Here is a 19,164-nt window from a genome sequence, read left to right as displayed (position 1 = left end):
GACACAAAAATAAAAAGAGGTCCAGATGAACAAATCTCTAAAAAAATATTCTACTTGTGTGGAGCTCTGGGGGTGACAAAAGGTTACCCACAACCCCATTAGTAGATTGTTTGGAATGGTCCTGAGAATTCTAGGGGACCTTTTAAAGAATCTAACAGTCATGGAATATGTAATGTGAGTGACCTCTGAACACCAGGCCTCTTGACATGATAAAGACATCAGAGGATGCAATAACTTGCTGTTTCAGACTTCCAGGGACAAACCAACTTTGAGGGACTGGGCTGGTAGGATGCCACTCCTTCAGCTGAAAAGAGCTGAGACTCATTTGTACAAAATTATTACTTGTGGCAGTCCCAGAAGAGGCCAGAGGATTGGGCTGCTCTTCCCCGATTTACTTCAGTCACTCAATCAGCAGACTCTGAGTGCTTGAGTCTGTTGTCTCAGCTTGTTCTGAGTGTTGAACAGGACAGGCTCTTAGTTCTCTCTTGCTGTATGGTCTATGATGACTTCTTGGCATTGAAGTTCCTCCCTCTTATTCACAGAACCACATTTTACCAGGGTTCAAGTGTTAAGGGAAGGGATTCTATGCAAATCTCTCTCTCCTTCCTTCTCTCCTATTCTATCCCCTCCCCCTCTCTCCCCCTTCTCCCCCTCTCTCCTCTCTCTCCTCTCTCTCCTCTCTCTCCTCTCTCTCTCTCTCTCTCTCTCTCTCTCTCTCTCTCTCTCTCTCTCACACACACACACACACACACACACACACATACACACACACTCTCGCACACTATGCCCTAAAGCCTCAGGGCTCAAACTGACTCTTTCAATGCTCCCGTATTAAGGACAGTACTGAATAAACCAGATCCATGGGAGAAAAGCTGAAGTTCGTAATGCATAGTAACAATAACAGTAATCCTTCACATCTCCGCAGAACTTGATAGTTTACAAAACACTTCCAGCCCGATTCCCTTATTTGATCCTGTGTCCTGTCATCATCCTTCATATTCAAAGACAGCCTTCTGATGGCTATCTCCAGCTGAGCATGAAGCAAGACTGAGGTGGAACCAAGAGGCCCTTCTGCCCTCTGGTAAAAGACATCATGTTGGGTTTTTCTTCTTTTCACCTTTTATTTTTTTCTTCTCTCTATTGCTGTGCTGTCTGTAGAACCTGCAATTGCCAGTGACTCAGCTTCCTAGTCAGATGGGAGGGGGCGTTGGAACTCTAGGGAAAGGGCTGCCGGCCAGCTAGCCCCCTGACGTGGACTGCAAAGCCTTTACTGTGCCTCCAGTCAGAACGAGGAGGCCCTCTTCTTCAGGCAGCCCCAAAGTAAGCCCAGGTTTACTTCAGGAAATTAGGCAAGCCTGACTGGGGAGGAAGAGCAGTTTCAATAGGGCAAGGAAAAGAGCACGTTTCTGAAGCTTTAAAGAGAATGTGGAATGTGGTTCAGGAGCTGCAGCGATATGGCTAGCGTAGGCACTTTGCTTTTGCTCTTGAGACTGTCTTGCTATGTAACCCCGTTTAGCTTCATACTCACTTTGTAGACCAAGGTGGCCTCAAACTTAAAGAGTCGCTTCCCACTGCCCACCCCCAAGAGCCAGAATTAAAGGTGTATGTTTGTAGTGTGCTGCGCTGTACTAAGTAAACTCAGGCTTGCAGAAGATGCTACTGAAAAGCAGAGGAGTCTCCCTCCCAGTTACTGGGTTTCTGGACCTTGGGACTTGTTTCTTTGTTTTTTGTGTCAACATGTGTATGCATGTGCCTAAAGGCCAGAGGTTCACAAGGGATATCTTTCACTTCCTCAGTTAATTTTCTGTCACATTTTTGTTGTTGTTGTTGATTTTTCAAGACAGGGTCTCACTGTGCAGCTCTGGCTGTCCTGGAATTCACTTCGTAAACCAGGTTGGCCTTGAACTCCCAGAGATCCACCTTTCTCTGCCTTCTGAGTGCTGGGATTAAAGGTGTGTGCATTACACCCAGCACCAGGGAACCTTCTGTCTCCACCTCCTCAGCACTGGGGTTACAGATTACAGACAAAGGTACCTGGCTTTGTACATGGGTACTGAGGATCTGAACTTAAATCCTCATGCACTTTGCTAACTCTGTCTCTGTGTAGATCAGGCTGGTTTCGAACTCACTGTACTCTCACTATCTTAGCCTCCAAAGTGATTCCAAATCACCATGCTCTACTTTCAGGCCTTACTTAAAAGCTACTTCAACTACTCCCATCTATCTCCTCACAAACTCCAATGCCTTTCTCACCAGCCAGTTCTTTTTCTTATTGTAACAGGGTCTCATATAATCTAGGCAGCCTTCAGTCTTGCTATGAAGCTGAGGATGGCAGTGAATTCCTGATCCTGGAGTTGCTTCCAACTCCTAGGTGGCTGAGATTACAGCATGTGTCCCCCTGTCTGGCTCGCTGTCTAGTTTCTTCCCCGAGCAGCTTTTTTTTTTTTTTTTTTATCTTCATGACTCTAATGTAGCCCGTTTTCTGAGCTAAAGATGTTTTCAGTGAAAGCCCAGACCCAGAGTTTTCCAAAGGTATCTCAGGTAAAGCGTCTCAAACCTACCAAGCATCCTTCTCTTACGTTTTTGTTTTCAGCCCCTGGCTATGAGCACACCAGTTCCACCCTTCACCTGTCCCAGCCCTGGCTGCAGAGGAGAGTGTCTAGGAAACGGGAAAGGGTGGGTGGGGGGTGATAGGAAGATGTAAACCCGCTGGGCCGTGGTTTGCTGTAGCAGAGGATCAAAGCTTGTCCTCTCACCTAGGGAGAATCAGAGCGCTTGGCAGTTTGGAGCAGGGAGTCCGAGCAGCAGGAGAATGTTGCTTTTAGGTAGAAGCCAGGTTTAAAATAGTGCAAAGCTAAATAGTGAGGAGTGGCTGCCATGCAAAGGTAGGAGGGATCGAGACTCGCAATGCCCTTCCTATATCCCTGGGTTGGACGATCAGTCAGTTGAGGCTTCAAGCCTGATCAGCCTTTCTCTTCCCTCGAGAAAGATTAATCTAGCTAGGAGCTCCACCCCCACGCCATCCCACCCCCGCCAAGCCCTCTTCCAGCCCTGCCCTGGACATTTGGGGCTAGTCCAGTTAGCAATGTCGCTCACGGTAGGGGCAGGAGTGTGTAATTGCAACCACTTCCTGCCCTAGCTTGCCCTAGGGCTGGCTCCGCCCCTGAGGACAGTCGGGGCGGGGCCCAGGTACAGTGAGGGAGTTTGGTGGGGGCGGAAAGCGCAGCCTACAGCCCGCCATTAAGCAAATCAGATGAGATTCCTAAAAGGACAAAAGAAGGTACCCTCCGTTTGAGCCCACCAGAACTAAAGGGGCTCGAGGCATTCTATTGGCACAACTTGTCCCTGCAAGGAAGGATCTAGATCACAGTGTCTTTGATCAGTATATAATGAGAACCAATATTAACGTTAGTCTTCAGCTCGAATCATGCTAACTTGGCAGAATGGAGAGCCAGGGTCCGCATGGATTGGTCTAGGCCAGGACCGTTGTCCTGAGCAATTTAAAGTGCAGAAGAGAGGCAAAAGATGAGTGTTCCTGAAGCCTCCGGTGGTGCACAACATCAGTATGCAAATGCACCTCCTCCTTACCTGGAATTTCCAGGGTCCACTATCGGCTTTGTATGCAACTAACTATCAGGCCTTGCAATGTCATCTGAGTGCAGCGGATGTTCTCCTAAGGTATCCGGAGATTGTCCAAGAAGAAAGGATGATACTCCCTTCAACTCCTCTTAGGGAGTCAGACATCTGAGTAGCTGAGATATATACTTTGTAGCAAAGATGAAGACATTGTTCTGGCCCACCCTTCCGTGTTGGCTCTGTGACCTTGGGCAGCTTGTTTATCTTCTTCTAGGTTCGTACTCCTGCTGAGTAAAATGAAGCTACTAACATTTGCCTGAGAACTTGTGACAAAAGTAAAATCTGACGTGTATGGGAAAGAGCTTTGAAAGCTGTAAAAACACCATGCAAAAGCAAGGACCAGAGAATGGCATTCCATGGGTTAGAGTGAGAGGACCCTAATGCGGAAATACGAACAGGCCCCAGTGATGAGGGTGCGGACTCTCTGATGGTGAACAGGCTGCAAGAGGCTATGACACACAGGTAGAAGTGAAGCCTGTGCAGACTTCCCAGTTGGAGTTGCTTCTGAAAGACAAAAAAAAATTCTGGGGAGGTGGAGGGGGAAAAGTCTCTCCTGTTGAGCCCTGGTCACCGTGCTAAGAAAGGCCAGTGGAGGCAGGTGATGAGTTTTATCTGTGGGGAGGAGTTGGCTTGTCAGGACCTCCAAGTGTAAGAAGGCAGCTGGACTTTAACTACTGTCTCACATACCCCGCAGGCAGGCAGCATGCAGATGCCACTGGAAAGAGCCTCCACGAATGCTTTTTTTTTTTCACCCTCTGCAGACCGGCAGAGGGGGTGGAGTGGGGTGGACAGAGGGGAACTGAGCAAGCCAAGCACACTCAATGACAGCTGCAAACCTGACCTGTAGGCTTCTTTATGCCTTCTGCACTCAGGTAAGAGCTGCGTGGTCCAGGTGACCCCTGCCCTCCCTTCTTTGATCTGTAAGAGCCCTGTCCTCCTCCTACACTCAGATGAGACCATTCTCACTAACTCTGCCGATCCTGTGTAACGATGACACAGGTTTCAGATGTATCTACGGCTATAAATGTCAGCAGCCCTATATGCAGATTCTGGTTGGTGTCTACATACAAACATGTGTCATACGTGTGCATACTCCAGGTATTGAGAACATAGGAATGATCTTTCGGTTCCAATCTAACTTTGGACTGAGAAACTTCTCATCTGTAAAACAGATTTCCTAGAGCTTCAGAGAAAGTCCTTCTGGCTCAGAAAGTTCAGTGTTTTGACACTTGGAGTTGTGGCTACTTTAAAAGCCAGGCCAATAGAAAAATATCAGCCAAAGCAGCGTGACTGCTATCTGTTGACTTATCAGATGGTTAGGTTTGAAGACTCTACTTTTAAAAGGCCAGTTACTCGACGGGAGGCAGCATCTGCTTACTTTGCAAGGAGTGCTCTTATAGTGACACCAGACTGTACCAGCTGGGTTTGTGCATTTACATCCGTGAGTGTACCCATGGATGCATGCTTAAGTTGCATCAAAGAATAGGAGAGATAAACAAGAGTCTGCCATCTAATGGAATCCCTTCCACTTCTAGTTCATTTATTCAACAGCGCTTCAGCGATCTAGGAATTCTCTAGCAGGGAACTGCAGAGATATAGATAAATAAGTTATGGTTTCTGCCCTCCAGGAGTTCACTTTCTATGGGGCAGACAAACACATAAACAAATAATTACAATACAATGTGGTAATAGAGGTATAAAGATTGCGTTATGGAAACACAGAGAAAGGACCAATTAATTTTGCCCAGGGGTGTCTGGGGCAGAAACTGTGCCTGTGACAGTCTCGCTTTACAACTGTTCTACAACCCCCTGAGTTACTACCTTCACATCCCTACATTCAAACTATGAAGACTTGCGCCTTTGCCACACCCTGGCCCCCTCCTCTCAACAAAGTTAGGTAGATTCAGACTGGAAATCATCCAGGAGAACTTGGAAACTTCTAGTGAGCAAGGAAAACGTCCCCGGATGGAAGGATGAGGCTGTGGGAAGAGAACCCGTGTGTCTGCACAAATGGCCTGTCTGCACAACCAGAAAGGGACTGACCAAATGGCATGCTGGTATCAAAACAGCTCACTGGGAGCCACTGCTACCCATACCTCTCTCAGCTATATGTCAGAGAGAAGCTCAGCTTGGGGCGGGGTGGAGGGGAGATTGACAATTGAGATTGCTTGTGTCACTGGTTTAGCCAATAGGGAGGTAGGGGTGGGGACTGAGAGGGAGGCCAAATAGTGTGTGGACGGGGATCACCTTCAATGGGCATGTCTTTTGTGTTCTCTGCACTAAGAATAGGGCTGCTTTAGGTGTCCCCTCTATCTTGGCAGGCGCTCCTAGTGAACAGCAGTGCTGAATTGTGAGATAGTCCCCGATGGGCTGGAGAGGCTCTAGTTAGTACGGAGGACAGGTAAGGAGAAACTAATTCTAATTGGAAGGAGGGCAGAAGGAACGAGCTCTGGATTCTGTTGCAAGTTCTAACCATTGTCCTATTCACCCAAGAGATGGAGTGTGGAAAACGAATCTCCAGTCCCTATCTTCACCCAAATCTATTGCCTTTCCCCTTCCCCACCCTCGGGACTACCACTTTATCAGGACCAGAGCATTCTCTCCTCCAGTACATCCCTGGATCTGTAAAGCCTAAGGATGCTACCGCCAAGAGAACCCTGGGATTGTTCCTTGAATGACCCCCTAACACATCTGGATTTTTGGAGTTCAGGCCAGCCCCCAAAACGGACCCCAGGGAAGCGCGCCAGAGGGAGAGGGCGGGGAGGGGTGGTGTGGGGTAGGGGAGACAGGCGGCAACGGAGTAAAATGCCTGCCATTTCGGACTCCGGGCCCCAGGACTAAGACCGTCCCAAACTTCCTGTTTCTTCAGGCCGCTCTGACCCCAAGGGCTGCGGCTCCGAGATAGCTCAGGGCCTGGAAGTGCATGCTGGGTAAGCGCAGAAGGCTGGAGTAGGCGAGCTGCAAGCAGCAGCCGGCGCCCAGCCGGTGTGGGCGCGAGCTCCGCTTCCTTCTCCCGCGGCCACGATTTGCTCCTGGGACAGGCAACGGGCAGGTGGCTGGGAGGCCCCCAACACCGAGGACTGTGGGAGGAGCCTCAGAGGGGTGGGGGTAGCCCGAGGGGCGTGGGCGTGGGCGTGGACTGGGAGTTTCTGCTTTTTAAAGGGAAGCAGAGTTGCTTTCTTCGCAGGCCGAAGTTCGAGCCGACCTCGCCTTGCCAAGTGCAGGAAATCCTGAAGGGGCAGCGTAGCCTGCTTGGCCCTATCCAGGACCGGAGCTCTCTAACTCCGCTGAAGCTCCAAAGGGAATAGTTTAGGGCCGATAAAAGGAAATCTACCCTCACTCAACGAAGACGAAACAGTGCAGCTGGCAATCTTCTCCCCCAAAGTGGCTTTGGAATGTAATAACAGAAAAAAGTGCAGGCAAATGCTCCATTGGACGCCTTAGAGTAACGAAGGCGATGCCAATCAATGAGGGAAGAGGTCGGAAAGGACAGCTCAGTTCCCTGGTCCCTTGTAACTCCTGTCGCCTTCGCAATCTCAACTTTCCTTACTCGTTAGCTCTGCACCATGTTTACTTGGAATCTTGAGAAAATCGGTGTTATGCGCTCCCTCAACTCACTTCAGGGCTCTATGTTAAATATGAAGCCAGGCGAATTGAGAGACAGGGTACACAAGACATACAGGGGCCTGCTTCACAGATTACTGCCCCCATTTCTTTATTTATCTACTTATTTATTATTTACAGAGGTAGAGTCTTGCTTTGTAATGAGGGCTGGTCCGGGATCCACCACGGAGCCCACAGTGGCCTTGAACTTGAGCTCCTCCAGCTCCAGGTTTTCACTGGAAGCAACCTTACTCTGCAAACTTGCTCCCATTTTGAAAGTTAAGAAACTGAGGCCATCCAGAGGACTTAATCATGTGCTGAACTCACACGGGGAGATAGTAAATAGAGATTAAAACGTGGTTTAGAAATAGAAGTGGAGTTGATGTTTAGGATCAGATTAAGCAGCCATATTCCACACCAAGTCCCTTTAGGTTCCTTCAAATGGCTCTGTTACTTTAGTTTTAGTGGCATATTTTTATTGTTTCCGTCAACTGTGTTAGGTCATAAGTATTCAAATGATGGAGATGGTCTTGACATCTCAGTTTAGTGACCACAAGCTGGCCTATAGAAGGCACTCGGTGTACGTTTCTTTTTCTAATGTTAGAAATTAGGAGTTTAAACCTTCAAGTTTTCTTGGTCAAAATGCTGCCTTAACTACCCAGCCATCACACACCTGGCTTGGAAGGACTCTTTTAGGGGTAAGATCTTTCTACTGCCACAAAACCTTGATGTTGGGCTTTGTACTTTGAGGGACTTTTAAATGTAAACACATCGGGTGAGTGGCCACGTTTGCTTGGTTGGTTAAAGTACCCATTCAGAAGCAGGACTAAACTGCCTAGTTACAAATTTATTATGTACATTCTGGGCCTTGGTACCCTTCTTCCAACCCAATATATGGCAGACTGTGCAAACATTGATGCAAATAAGCACAGAGCCCTGTAGCTTTCAAAAATAAATGATGGAGCCCATATCAGCAGTGTGTCTTGGCAGGTTTTGGAAGGGACCCTGCTTTTCCTTTGCTAGTTCTCTTGGAAAGTTCAGCACAGCTTGAAGCAGTGTCCCCTAGCCACTTTGTTTCCCCAACCCCTCCAAAACTACAAGTAGCCACAAACCACATGGCCCACAAGCAACTGAGATTTGTGGCCTTTGGAACTTCCCAGGGCAGGGGTCAGTCAGGAGGTCAAAGGGGGTGTGGGCATCACACAGTCCAGAGTCATTACTCTAATGCCCTTTGGGAGAGCTTCCAATCAATGGGCCTATTTGTCCTCCCTTTGGGGAAGACTGGGGGTAGGGCAGTGGGGGTCTATTATCAAGCCCACCCCTACAATACTGCCTCCCATAAGCTCACCCAGGGGCCTGGCATCCTACAAACCTCACTACTACCCAGAAGACAGAGACCAGAAGTGGGATGATTTCTCTGGACCATGGCAGGTGGAATGTCTTCTTTCCTTTCGATGTTAGGAATGTAAGTGTCTGGACTTTCATTAGAGGATCTGTGACATTTAAAGAGCCAAGCAGATCATTTTGCTCCCTGTGCCCTCCTCCATGGAACACATTTTAAATGACCAGTTTCCAGAAAATGCCCCAACTCACAATGTTCCATCTAGGAGAGTCTTAGAATCATTTCATGCAAGAAATAGATTGGCTAGTATAATGGTTAAACACCTGGAGCTGGGCATTGGCTGGACCTGGATTCCAAACTCAGCTTTGCTGTTAGCCAACCATGCAACCTCTTTAAATTGCCTTCTCTGAGCCATGGTTTCTTTATTTGCCAAAGAGGGATAATAGTAGTATCTACCATATGAAAGTGTTGTTTGATTTAATATAATATGTGCTATACACTTGGCATTTTGGAAGAGCTCAGAAAATAGTAGCCGTGGTGACCATTTTTATTAGTTTTTGTTGCAAACAAGTACTATTCTATTTGGTACACATCTGGCTCGGGGCACTTCACAAGTCAAGTCATTTCCCCAAGATCCTGGAGAGATGGAATTCCTTCTGACACTCCTCCCCACGCAGCATTTGGGCTATTTGATATGGGATTGGCCAGGGCTATGCCCCAATGCAAAGTAAGTGTGGCTGTGGCTACAGGCAATATCCCCTGAGGAGACTTAGCTTTATTGACTAAAATAGCATTAAGTGGCCAGCTGTGTGTGTCTCAGATAAATAGTCCCCACCATAGTATCTAAGATGTTCACTACTGGTATGTAGTGCCTGGTAAGCACTCTGGTAGTAGCCTCTAAGCTAAGAGCTTACATTTGCACAGAAGCAGCTGTGGAAATGTTTTTGCCTGATTTATTTGATCTTCAATAGCCTTTCTTTGAAATTTACCCATCTGCATAATGGGGGCTCACTTTTGGTTCCAAATTGCGGTAGTGGGTTCAAGTGATGTTGCTAGTGGTAGCATGAAGGCTACCTCAGAAAGGACTGGGCATAATGTCAAGGGACCACAACGTATGGTTCTGCCAAGACGTCACCAATACATATATAGGTCCAGCTCTGTCTTTACATGGTATTTTTATCCCACATTATTATTATTATTATTATTATTATTATTATTATTATTATTATTAATTATACACAGAGTCTTGTTATGTAGCTCAGCATGGCCTGGAACTCTCTGTCTGCCTGTCTTAGCCTCCAGAGATCTGGGATTACAGAAATGGGTATTCAGTCATCTCACTTTTGAGTTCATCCTTATTCGGTTAGGACTGCCAAGTGGAGAGAGTACGTATCTCCCATCAGACTCAGGGCTCCTGAGGCTGGAGATATTGTCACATACCCCTCCCCAAGTCTCCCCACCCAGGACTGAGAGCTTTCTGAAACTGGAGCCGGAGTCTCCTCCCTTAAGCTGGATATTTTCCAGCCTGAGGAACCAAGTGAGCTGCTTCTGCACTCAGGAACATCTCCCGGACCAGTGCCCTATACATTCTTTGGTATTCGAAGCACCTGGAGACTTGGCACCCAAGGCAGAGCATTTGGCGCGAACCGGGCCAGAAAGGTTGCCAGAGGGGCTGAACTTCTGTCCTCTGGCTGGAAAGGAGAACGAGAAGGCTGCCCGTTGTGAGGAGGGAGGGCCCACGTGGTAGGTCGCTGCAAAGGGGTGCTCCGGAGTCGGTGCAGGCCCTTTCATCTGTTCCCTGCGCAGAAGCCCTCTTCCCAAAGGGGGCTGACTGCCTAGGGAGGGCCCGCGGGGGAGGGGAAAGGAGAGGGCGAGAGCACTATGGGGGCTGGGGGAGGCTGGAGAGGTGGAGGGCCGGAGATCAAGCAGCAAGGAGCCTCCGGGAGAACGCACGGAGGAAAAAAAGCGGAGGAAGGAAACCCATCCTGCCTCCGAGACCCGACTATCTCTTGTTACCAGCCGAAAGGTGCTGCCTCAGAAAGAGGTGATAGGAACCTTGAAAGCAGGCGGTCACGTGAACAGAGAGAGAGAGAGAGAGAGAGAGAGAGAGAGAGAGAGAGAGAGAGAGGGAGAGGGAGAGAGAGAGAGAGAGAGAACGGAGGAGGAGGAGAAAAAAAGGGGACAGACAGACCAACAAAGAGCCCAAGAGCCCAGAAGGAGGCCGACATGGAGGCATGGACCAGAGGTGAAAGGAGGGGCTCCATGCCGCGGGCCTTCTCCCTCTTTTCCCTTCTTCCTCACCTAGACTCTCTGGTCTCACACTTAGGGGGCCCAGTGACCAAATGGGGACTGCAGGGTCTGTTCGCCCGCCTAAGAAGCCCTTTCTTCCTCTGGATCACACTGTCTACTGGACTAGGTTTGACACGTCCCACTCCCAGAACAACAAAATGGTCTGTAATTGGGGCCGGTAAATACCAGTCCTTTTTAGCTTGCAAAATGCGAGCAATTCTCTGTTATCTGTGCGGCGCGCGCCCGGGAAGGGGGCGGTCCTCTGGGTTCTTGGAGTCTGGAATCCCCCCTGACCTTAGAGTACCCCCAAGTCCACTGAAATGAGATCCAGGGTTCACTGAGCAACAATAAGCGAAGGTTTGGATAGGAGTCTAACCGTGCTAGGCAGAATGCTAAGTGCAAGGGACTTGATGAATGGACAAAACATGCAGCCTGTTTTAATTGTGAAAAGAGACAGGTCACAGACAGGTAAAAAAAGCTGACTGTGAAAGAGGCTATACCAAATGCCTGAGAGATTACTAGAACGGAGAAGTAACAGAGAACGGGAAGGTTTTTAGTAGGCGGTAGCATGTGAGCATTTGTGCTTAAGTAGAGTTCTGGAGTCCAGAGGCTAGAGGGAAATGAGGAATTGTCCTGAGCAGAGGGACCGGAGCAAAGACCAACCACTTTGAGTTGAACCTTTGTTGGACCACAGTTATAAAGGGAAATCTGTCATTTCAAAACAAATTGAACTGTAAACATTGCTAGTTTTCTTTATCTAATTGCAGACCCCACTGCTGGCCCCTCGTTGGTGCTGATTACCGGGAATTGGCTATAATTTTCCAAAGTGCTACCAATTCAATGAAAACGTTGCTCAGCCTGCTTTTTCCATTGAGGAAGTGAGGGCCAGGAGGAAATGAAGTCAATATCCTGTCTGTCCCCAGTACCCCTGCCCCACAAGGATAGGAGGTGACCACCCACTCAGTGAGTATGGCCCAAAGGCACTAAAATCTCTGCCCTGGCATTGCCCTCCTCTCACATCACACACATGGCCTTAACATTCCTTGCTGGGATTGAACAACCAGACAAAGTCTCTAAATTTAGACTCTAGGTCCTTATGAACAGGCCAAGATATTCCTTGGGTGTCTTGCTCTTCTCTTGTTAACATCCTAATCATATGAATTACTTTATCTGATGGCTTGATTAGTTAGAGAGTTCTACTCTCTATTTATCCACAGGGGTTTTACTAAGGTCTCCAAGAATCCTTACAGCCTTTCTTCTGGCCAACCCCCAACTGCCCTAGAAGTTGGGGTCTTACAAACGTGTATATTTCATTACAGGGGAGGACATGACAGCTATCAGCTTTAGGTCTTGACTTATAAAATATCATCCACAAGGCTAGAGATGTCGGGTTTTTTTGAGAAGTGGCTGGCTGGATTTCTCAGGGCAATGGAACCAAATTCCAAACTAAGCTGCAGTCCCAATGGCATCCTTTCCCATGTTCTAGTGGAGAGGCAATCCCCTCACCACAATCAAACGTTTGTAGTTGTTACTCCAGTTGTCCTATCTGTTTTTTATTCTTCACACTGTTCATCGGTGAGAATTCCTTTGTACTCAGGACTGGGCATAGATTCCTTTCTCACCAGGAACTTCTGCTCCACTAAGAAAGACATTGAGGCAGGCAATGGTGGGGCATTCCTTTAATCCCAGCACTTGGTGGGGAAGGGGGCGGGGCAGGAGGAACTTTGGGTTTGAGGCCATCCTGATCTACAGAGCAAGGTCCTGGACAGCCAGGGCTACACAGAGAAACCATCCAGCCCCCTCACCCCCCCCCCCCAAAAAAAACAACAGAAAGAGAGAGAGAGAGAAAGAAAGAGAAAAAAGAAAAGAAAGACAGACATTGAAACCTGGTGTATGACAGCACAGACCTTTAAATCTCAAGAAGAGGCAGGCAGATCGATATCTGTGAGTCAAGGTCAGTCTAGTCTACAGAGCAAGTTATAGGCCAGCAGGACTGCACAGTGAGACCCTGTCTCAAAAGTAGTTTGTTGTTGTTTGAGGTAGGATTTCTCTGTATAACTTTGGAGCTTGTCCTGAAACTAGAACTATAGACCAGGCTAGCCTCAAACTCATAGAGATCCACCTGCCTCTGCCTCCCAAGTGTTGGGATTAAAGGCGTGCGCCACCATGTTGACCTGGAACTCATACAGTCTAGGCTGGCCTCGAATTAATGGCAATAACCCTGCCTCAGCCTCCAAAATGCTAGAAAGTAGAGGCATAAGCCATCACACTCAGCTAGCTGTGTGGATTTTAGTTAGGGAGACTCCGTTTTCTCATTTGTAAAGTAAAAATACTAATGACACATGTAGGATCCTTATGCACAGATGCGTTGATAATTTATACCAAAAAAAAATCAAACACAGAACCTAGTTCTCTTGATTTTCTGTGGGTATGTTATTACATAGCCACTGCTCAGAGACAATCAACTGCTATTAACGTTTTAGTGAACTTTCTTCCAGTTTTTGTTTTGTTTAATTTTATTTTTGAGTCTTAATATGTAGCCCAGGCTACCTCCAAACTCTCCATTCCTCTTGCGCTAGCCTCCCTAGTTCTGAGATTATTGGTGTGCACCACTACGTCCAGTCTTTTTCCTTTTTAGAGAGGTGGGGGAGGCAGAGTCTCATATAGGACAGTGTGGTCTGGAATTCACTATGTAGCCAAGGATGACCTTTAACTTCTGATCCTCCTGCCTCTATCTTCTCACTACTAGAATCACCGCTATCTTATATCACTCTCTTTTTAAATATAGTGCTGGGAATTGAGCCAGGGCTTCATGCATGCTGGGCAAACACTTTACCAACTGAGCTACATCCCTGGCCCCCAGTGATTTTTTTAAATTGCATGTTTTCCTTAGTTAGATAGTTTGTGATTAAACTTAATACATAATTTTATGCTGGGCAGTGGTGGCACATGCCTTTAATCCCAGCACTCGGGAGGCAGAGGTACATGGATCTCTGTAAGTTTGAGGCCAGCCTGGTCTCCAAGAGCTAGTTCCAGGACAGGCACCAAAGCTACAGAGAAACCTTGTCTCAACCCCCCTCCCCCCAAAAAAGACTTAATACATAATTTTATTCTTTACTTTTTAACCTAAAATTGCAATAGTAACTTCCTTGGTATTTGAAAACATTATCTTGGTGAACACATAATTATTCATTGTGTAGATTCCTGTTGCTTTTTCAAAGCTCCCAGGCCTACCGTTTCCTTTGTTCTTTACCCATGACCACCTCAGCAATGCCCTTAATGACAGAAGTCCTTGCCAAAGACAATTACAGAACCACCTGTTTCCCATCCTTCACATTCATACCCAATTATTTCCCAAGACATTGATTGGGATCTCTCCTTTTACTTAGGCATTTCCACAGATGTCTGTCCTTACACTTTGAAAAGTTAAATTTTAACCTAGCATACAAAGTAATAAAAATACCAAATGTCTCACAAATTTGCTTGTCATTCTTGCACAGGGGTCACGCTAATTTCCATATTCCAATTTGGGGACAGGTGCTGCCGAACGTTGTCCTTACACTTAATGAAAACTCAGGCACATTCAAATCTTCAGGAGCCTGATGACTTTAGCCTCAGAGGACCATCCCCTCTTTCAGTTCATGCTTCCTGTTCCCAGGCTCTAACCTGTCTTCAGAGCCCATGCTCAAATGGAAGCTTCCTTAAGAAGTCCTTGGGGGCTAGTTATGTTTCTCCTCTACCAGTCAGAGATAACACCTCCATTGCTAGGGCAACACTTACGTGTTTGTTCTTGAGAAAGCTCTCATGAATCTCACATCCGCCAGATCTCTCTATATGTAATCAGAGATCTCGCCGATAGTCTGATCCTCCTGCCTCTTCCTCTCTTCCAAGTTCTAGGGCTACAGGTGTGCACCACCGTGCCTTCTTTCAGACGATGCTAGAGATGGAACCCACGGCTCCATTCATGCCCGGCAAGTACCCTACCAGCTGGCCTGCAACTCCAGCCTGTAAACTCAGTTTTTGGTGTGTAGGTGAGGGAAGGGTCAGCATCTTTCCATTAACTCCAAGCTGTCCTGGAACTCGAGATCCTCCTGCCCCTATCTTCAGAATGACAGAGAGGCAACTGTGTGCCACTCAGTTTTTCTCTCGCCGAAACAGTAGGCCGGGAGGTAAGCAAACACTATAGTTGCTGTCAGGGCTTCGAGGCCAGGTCAGGAGGAAGGATACTGAATGGTGACAAGTGTAAAAAAAATAGGAGCCAGTGAGGGGATGGAGAAGAAAGCAAGGGCTTTCCTTGGGCTGTTTCTTTCTTCTTTAGGTAAACAAAAATTTCTCCAATCTGTGACAAGAACCACCAAGTAGATAGATGGTTTACTCGGGGGGGAGGGGGCATGAAGCTCAGAAGGCCTGTTCTGGATGGCAGCCTTCTCGCTTCAGGCTGAAGGAGACTGTAGCTAGTCCTTAGCCAGAAGCTTTTGTCTGGAGCAGGCAGGTCTGGGCTCCAGGACAGGAGAGAAGAAGAATGACCCACTGGAGTTCTAGGAGGAACGGGGTCAAAGGGACAATCCTAGGAGCGAGAGTTAATTTTAGGGGGAAATTTCACCCATTTGAAATCAGTGGAGAAGAATGTAGTATTTAATGAATGGTTTGGGGATATGTGAATATTTGAGGAAAACAAGTTAGCCATCACCTCATGCCATCACCAAATAAAAGCAGAAAGTGGCATAATGATAGCCGGTTAGTGCTGTGTTCCGGTTCCGGGGACTGAGCCTAAGGCGGGACACAGACGAATCATGCGCCCTGCTGCTGAGCTGGTCAAGCTCTTCGCTGCTAGCTACAGCATCTAATCCTCACGGAAGCACACAAACTTTCTGCTGAAAGCTATCTGGGATCTCATGGGGACTGAAAATGTGAGGAATCAAGGCCGAGAAATAGCTCAATTAGTAGAGTACTCCCCTAATATGTATGAAGTCCTGTGTTCTATCACCATCTCCAGAGAAAACTGGGCGTGGTGGCACACACCTCTAATTCCAGCAAGATCTGGAAGCAGGAAAATAAGAAGTTCAAGGTTGTCTTCCTCTACAAAGTAAGTTTGAGATCCCATCTCAAAAACAAAGTCAACCAACCAACCACCCAATCAAACAAAAGCCATATAGATTCACCCTCAGGAAAAGGGATTAGGGAACAGTCAGGTCCATGTCACATGCCTAACTTACTTAGGATGCCATGACATTAGTGTTTCCGCCAGAGACTTGTTGCTATTTTGTACACCTGGACGCAGATACCTCCAGGATTCATTGCTATACTCCTCTGAAGCACAGTAGTGCTAAAGTCCCAAAGTCCAGAGGGAGCTCTCCCATCGAGCTAGGCAAGGTCTGGGTGAGATGTTCCTGACCTAGCGGGTTTACTTTGTTGTTGTTGTTGTTGTTGTTTTCGAGACAGGGTTTCTCTGTAGCTTTAGAGGCTGTCCTGGAACTAGCTCTTGTACACCAGGCTGGCCCCGAACTCACAGAGATCCACCTACCTCTGCTTCCCGAGTGCTGGGATTAAAGGCGTGTGCCACCACTGCCCGGCATCAGTGGGTTTACTTTACCAGGCCGTTGGGATACTGAACAATGAAAACCAGGAATGTCAGTGCTGGAGTTATGGCTCAGTGGTTAAGAGCACAAACAGCTCTTGCACATGACCTGAGTTTGGTTCTCAGCACCCACATTAGGTGGCTCACAACTACACGTAACTCCTGCTCCAGTGGAATCTAAGGCCACTTATGAGGGCACCTCATATACACATATCACCCCCCCAACAACACCCCAATATACTTTCTTTTTTCTTTTTTTTTGTTTTTTTTTCCTTTTTTCAAATTGATATTAATTGAGCTCTACATTTTTCTCTGCTCCCCTCGCTGCCTCTCCCCTCCCCCAAGATCCCCATGCTCCCAATTTACTCAGGAGATCTTGTCCTTTTCTACTTTCTACTTCCCATGTAGATTAGATCTGTGTAAGTCTCTCTTAGTGTCCGCATTGTTGTCTAAGATCTCTGGGATTATGGTTTGTAGGTTGTCTTTCTTTGCTTTATGTTTAAAAACCACCTATGAGTGAGTACATGTGATAATTGCTTTTACAGAAAAGGTCTGGGTTACCTCACTCAAATAACGTTTTCTAGCTCCATCCATTTTCCTGCAAAATTCAAGCTGTCATTATTTTTTTCTGCTGTGTAGCATTCCATTGTGTAAATGTACCACATTTTCCTTATCCATTCTTTGGTAGAGGGACATTTAGGTTGTTTCTGGGTTCTGGCTATGACAAACAAAACTGCTGTGAACACAGCACATGTCTTTGTGGCATGATTGAGCATCCTTTGGATATATATCCAAAAGTAGTATTACTGGGTCTTGAGGAAGGTTGTTTCCTAATTTTCTGAGAAATCGCCACATTGATATCCAAAGGGGTTGTACCAGCATTTCCACCAGCAATGCAGAAGTGTTCCCTTTACCCCACATCCTCTAGAGCATAAGTTGTCATCAGTGTTTTTGATCTTGGCCATTCTTACAGGTGTAAGATGGAATCTCAGAGTTGTTTTGATTTGCATTTCTCTAATGACTAGGGATGTTGAACATTTTCTTAAGTGTCTTTCAGCCATTTTAGATTCTTCTGGTGAGAGTTCTCTGTTTAGGTCTGTACTCCATTTTTTATTGGATTATGTGATCTTTTGGTGTCCAATTTCTTGAGTTCTTTGTATATTTTGGAGATCAGACCTCTGTCTGATGTGGAATTAGTGAAGATCTTTTCCCATTCTGTAGGCTGTTGTTTTGTCTTGTTGACCGTGTCCTTTGCTTTACAGAAGCTTTTCAGTTTCAGGAGGTCCCATTTATTAATTGTTTCTCTCAGTGTCTGTGCTGCTGGGGTTATATTTAAGAAGTGGTATCCTGTGCCAATGTGTTCAAGTGTACTTCCCACTTTCTCTTCTATAAGGTTCAGTGTGGCTGGCTTTATGTTGTGAGGTCTTTGATCCATTTGGCCTTGAGTTTTGTGCATGGTGATAGATATGGGTCTATTTTCATTTTTCTACATGTTGATATCCAGTTATGCCAGCACTACTTGTTAAATATGCTTTCTTTTTTCCATTTGATATTTTTTGCTTCTTTATCAAAGATCAGGTGTTCGAAGATATGTGGATTGATATCCGGGTCTTCTATTCAATTCCACTGGGCCTTCGGTCTGTTCTTATGCCAATATATTTTTTTTTTTGAGACAGGGTTTCTTTGTGTAATCCTGACTGTCCTGGAACTCGATTTTTAGACCAGGCCAGCCTCAAACTCAGAGAGATCCACTTTCCTCTGTCTCTAGGCTGGAATTAAAGGCATGAATTACTTAAAGGATGTTTGGAGAAAAAAAAGGCATGAATTACCAAACCTAGTTTACACACACACACTTAATTAATTAATCAAAAATAATGCAAATAAATATTAAAAACCCCTCAAACTGTTAAATATAGCTGCTGACATTTTTATTTTGTCTTTTTTGAAACAAGGTTTCACTATGTAGCCCTGACTGTCCTGGAACTCAGTATGTAGACCAGGCTGGCCTCAAACTTAAACTCACAGAGATCTGCCTGCCTCTCAAGTGTTGGGATTAAAGGTGTGTGCCACCATGCTAGAGCCACTTGCTTCCTTTTTTTTTTTAAACAAAGGAGTCGGCCTTGAACTAACTCTAGATTGTCTTGCCTCAATTTTTTAAGTGGTCAGATTGTAGACATATCAACCCAATCAGGTCTAGCTTGTTGATGTTTCCTGAACACTAAGTATGTCTGAGGGATCTGGCTGGCTACTCTACTTCATCATTTAAATTTAGTCATTAAAACAATGCTATAAATTGGGCGGTGGTGGCGCACACCTTTAATCCCAGCATTCGGGAGGCAGAGGCAAGGGGATCTCTGTGAGTTTGAGGCCAGCCTGGGCTACAAGAGCTAGTTCCAGGGCAGGCTCCAAAGCTACAGAGAAATCCTGTCTCAAAAAACTTATAAAAAACCAAAACAAAAACACCAACAACAAAAAAGCCCAATGCTATAGGTTGGAAACTATTAGTATTTTTTTTTCGAGACAAGGTTTCTTAATTGGGTGGTGTGAGTTTGATACAGGGTCTCATGTATAGCCCAGGCTGCTGTGAAAACACTATGGAGCTGAGAATGTCTTGAGAAACTGATCCTTACTGGGCAGCAGTGGTGTGTGTCTTTAATTGTAGCACTAGAAGGGCAAAGCCTGGTAAATTTCTGAGTTCAAGGCCAGCCTGGTCTAC

The 19,164-nt window shown here is 46.5% G+C and overlaps 1 pseudogene; it reads right to left on the bottom strand.

The window, feature by feature from the left end:
• Window positions 1-14,325: 14,325 nt before the first annotated feature.
• Window positions 14,326-14,426, bottom strand: LOC146889267 (U6 spliceosomal RNA; annotated as a pseudogene).
• Window positions 14,427-19,164: the final 4,738 nt, after the last annotated feature.

Source organism: Myodes glareolus, chromosome X (genome assembly GCF_982192425.1).
Source record: "Myodes glareolus chromosome X, mMyoGla1.1, whole genome shotgun sequence".
Classification (NCBI taxonomy): domain Eukaryota; kingdom Metazoa; phylum Chordata; class Mammalia; order Rodentia; family Cricetidae; genus Myodes; species Myodes glareolus.
The sequence above is the reverse complement of the archived record's forward strand: the minus strand, read 5'-3'. Positions and strand labels throughout refer to the sequence as shown.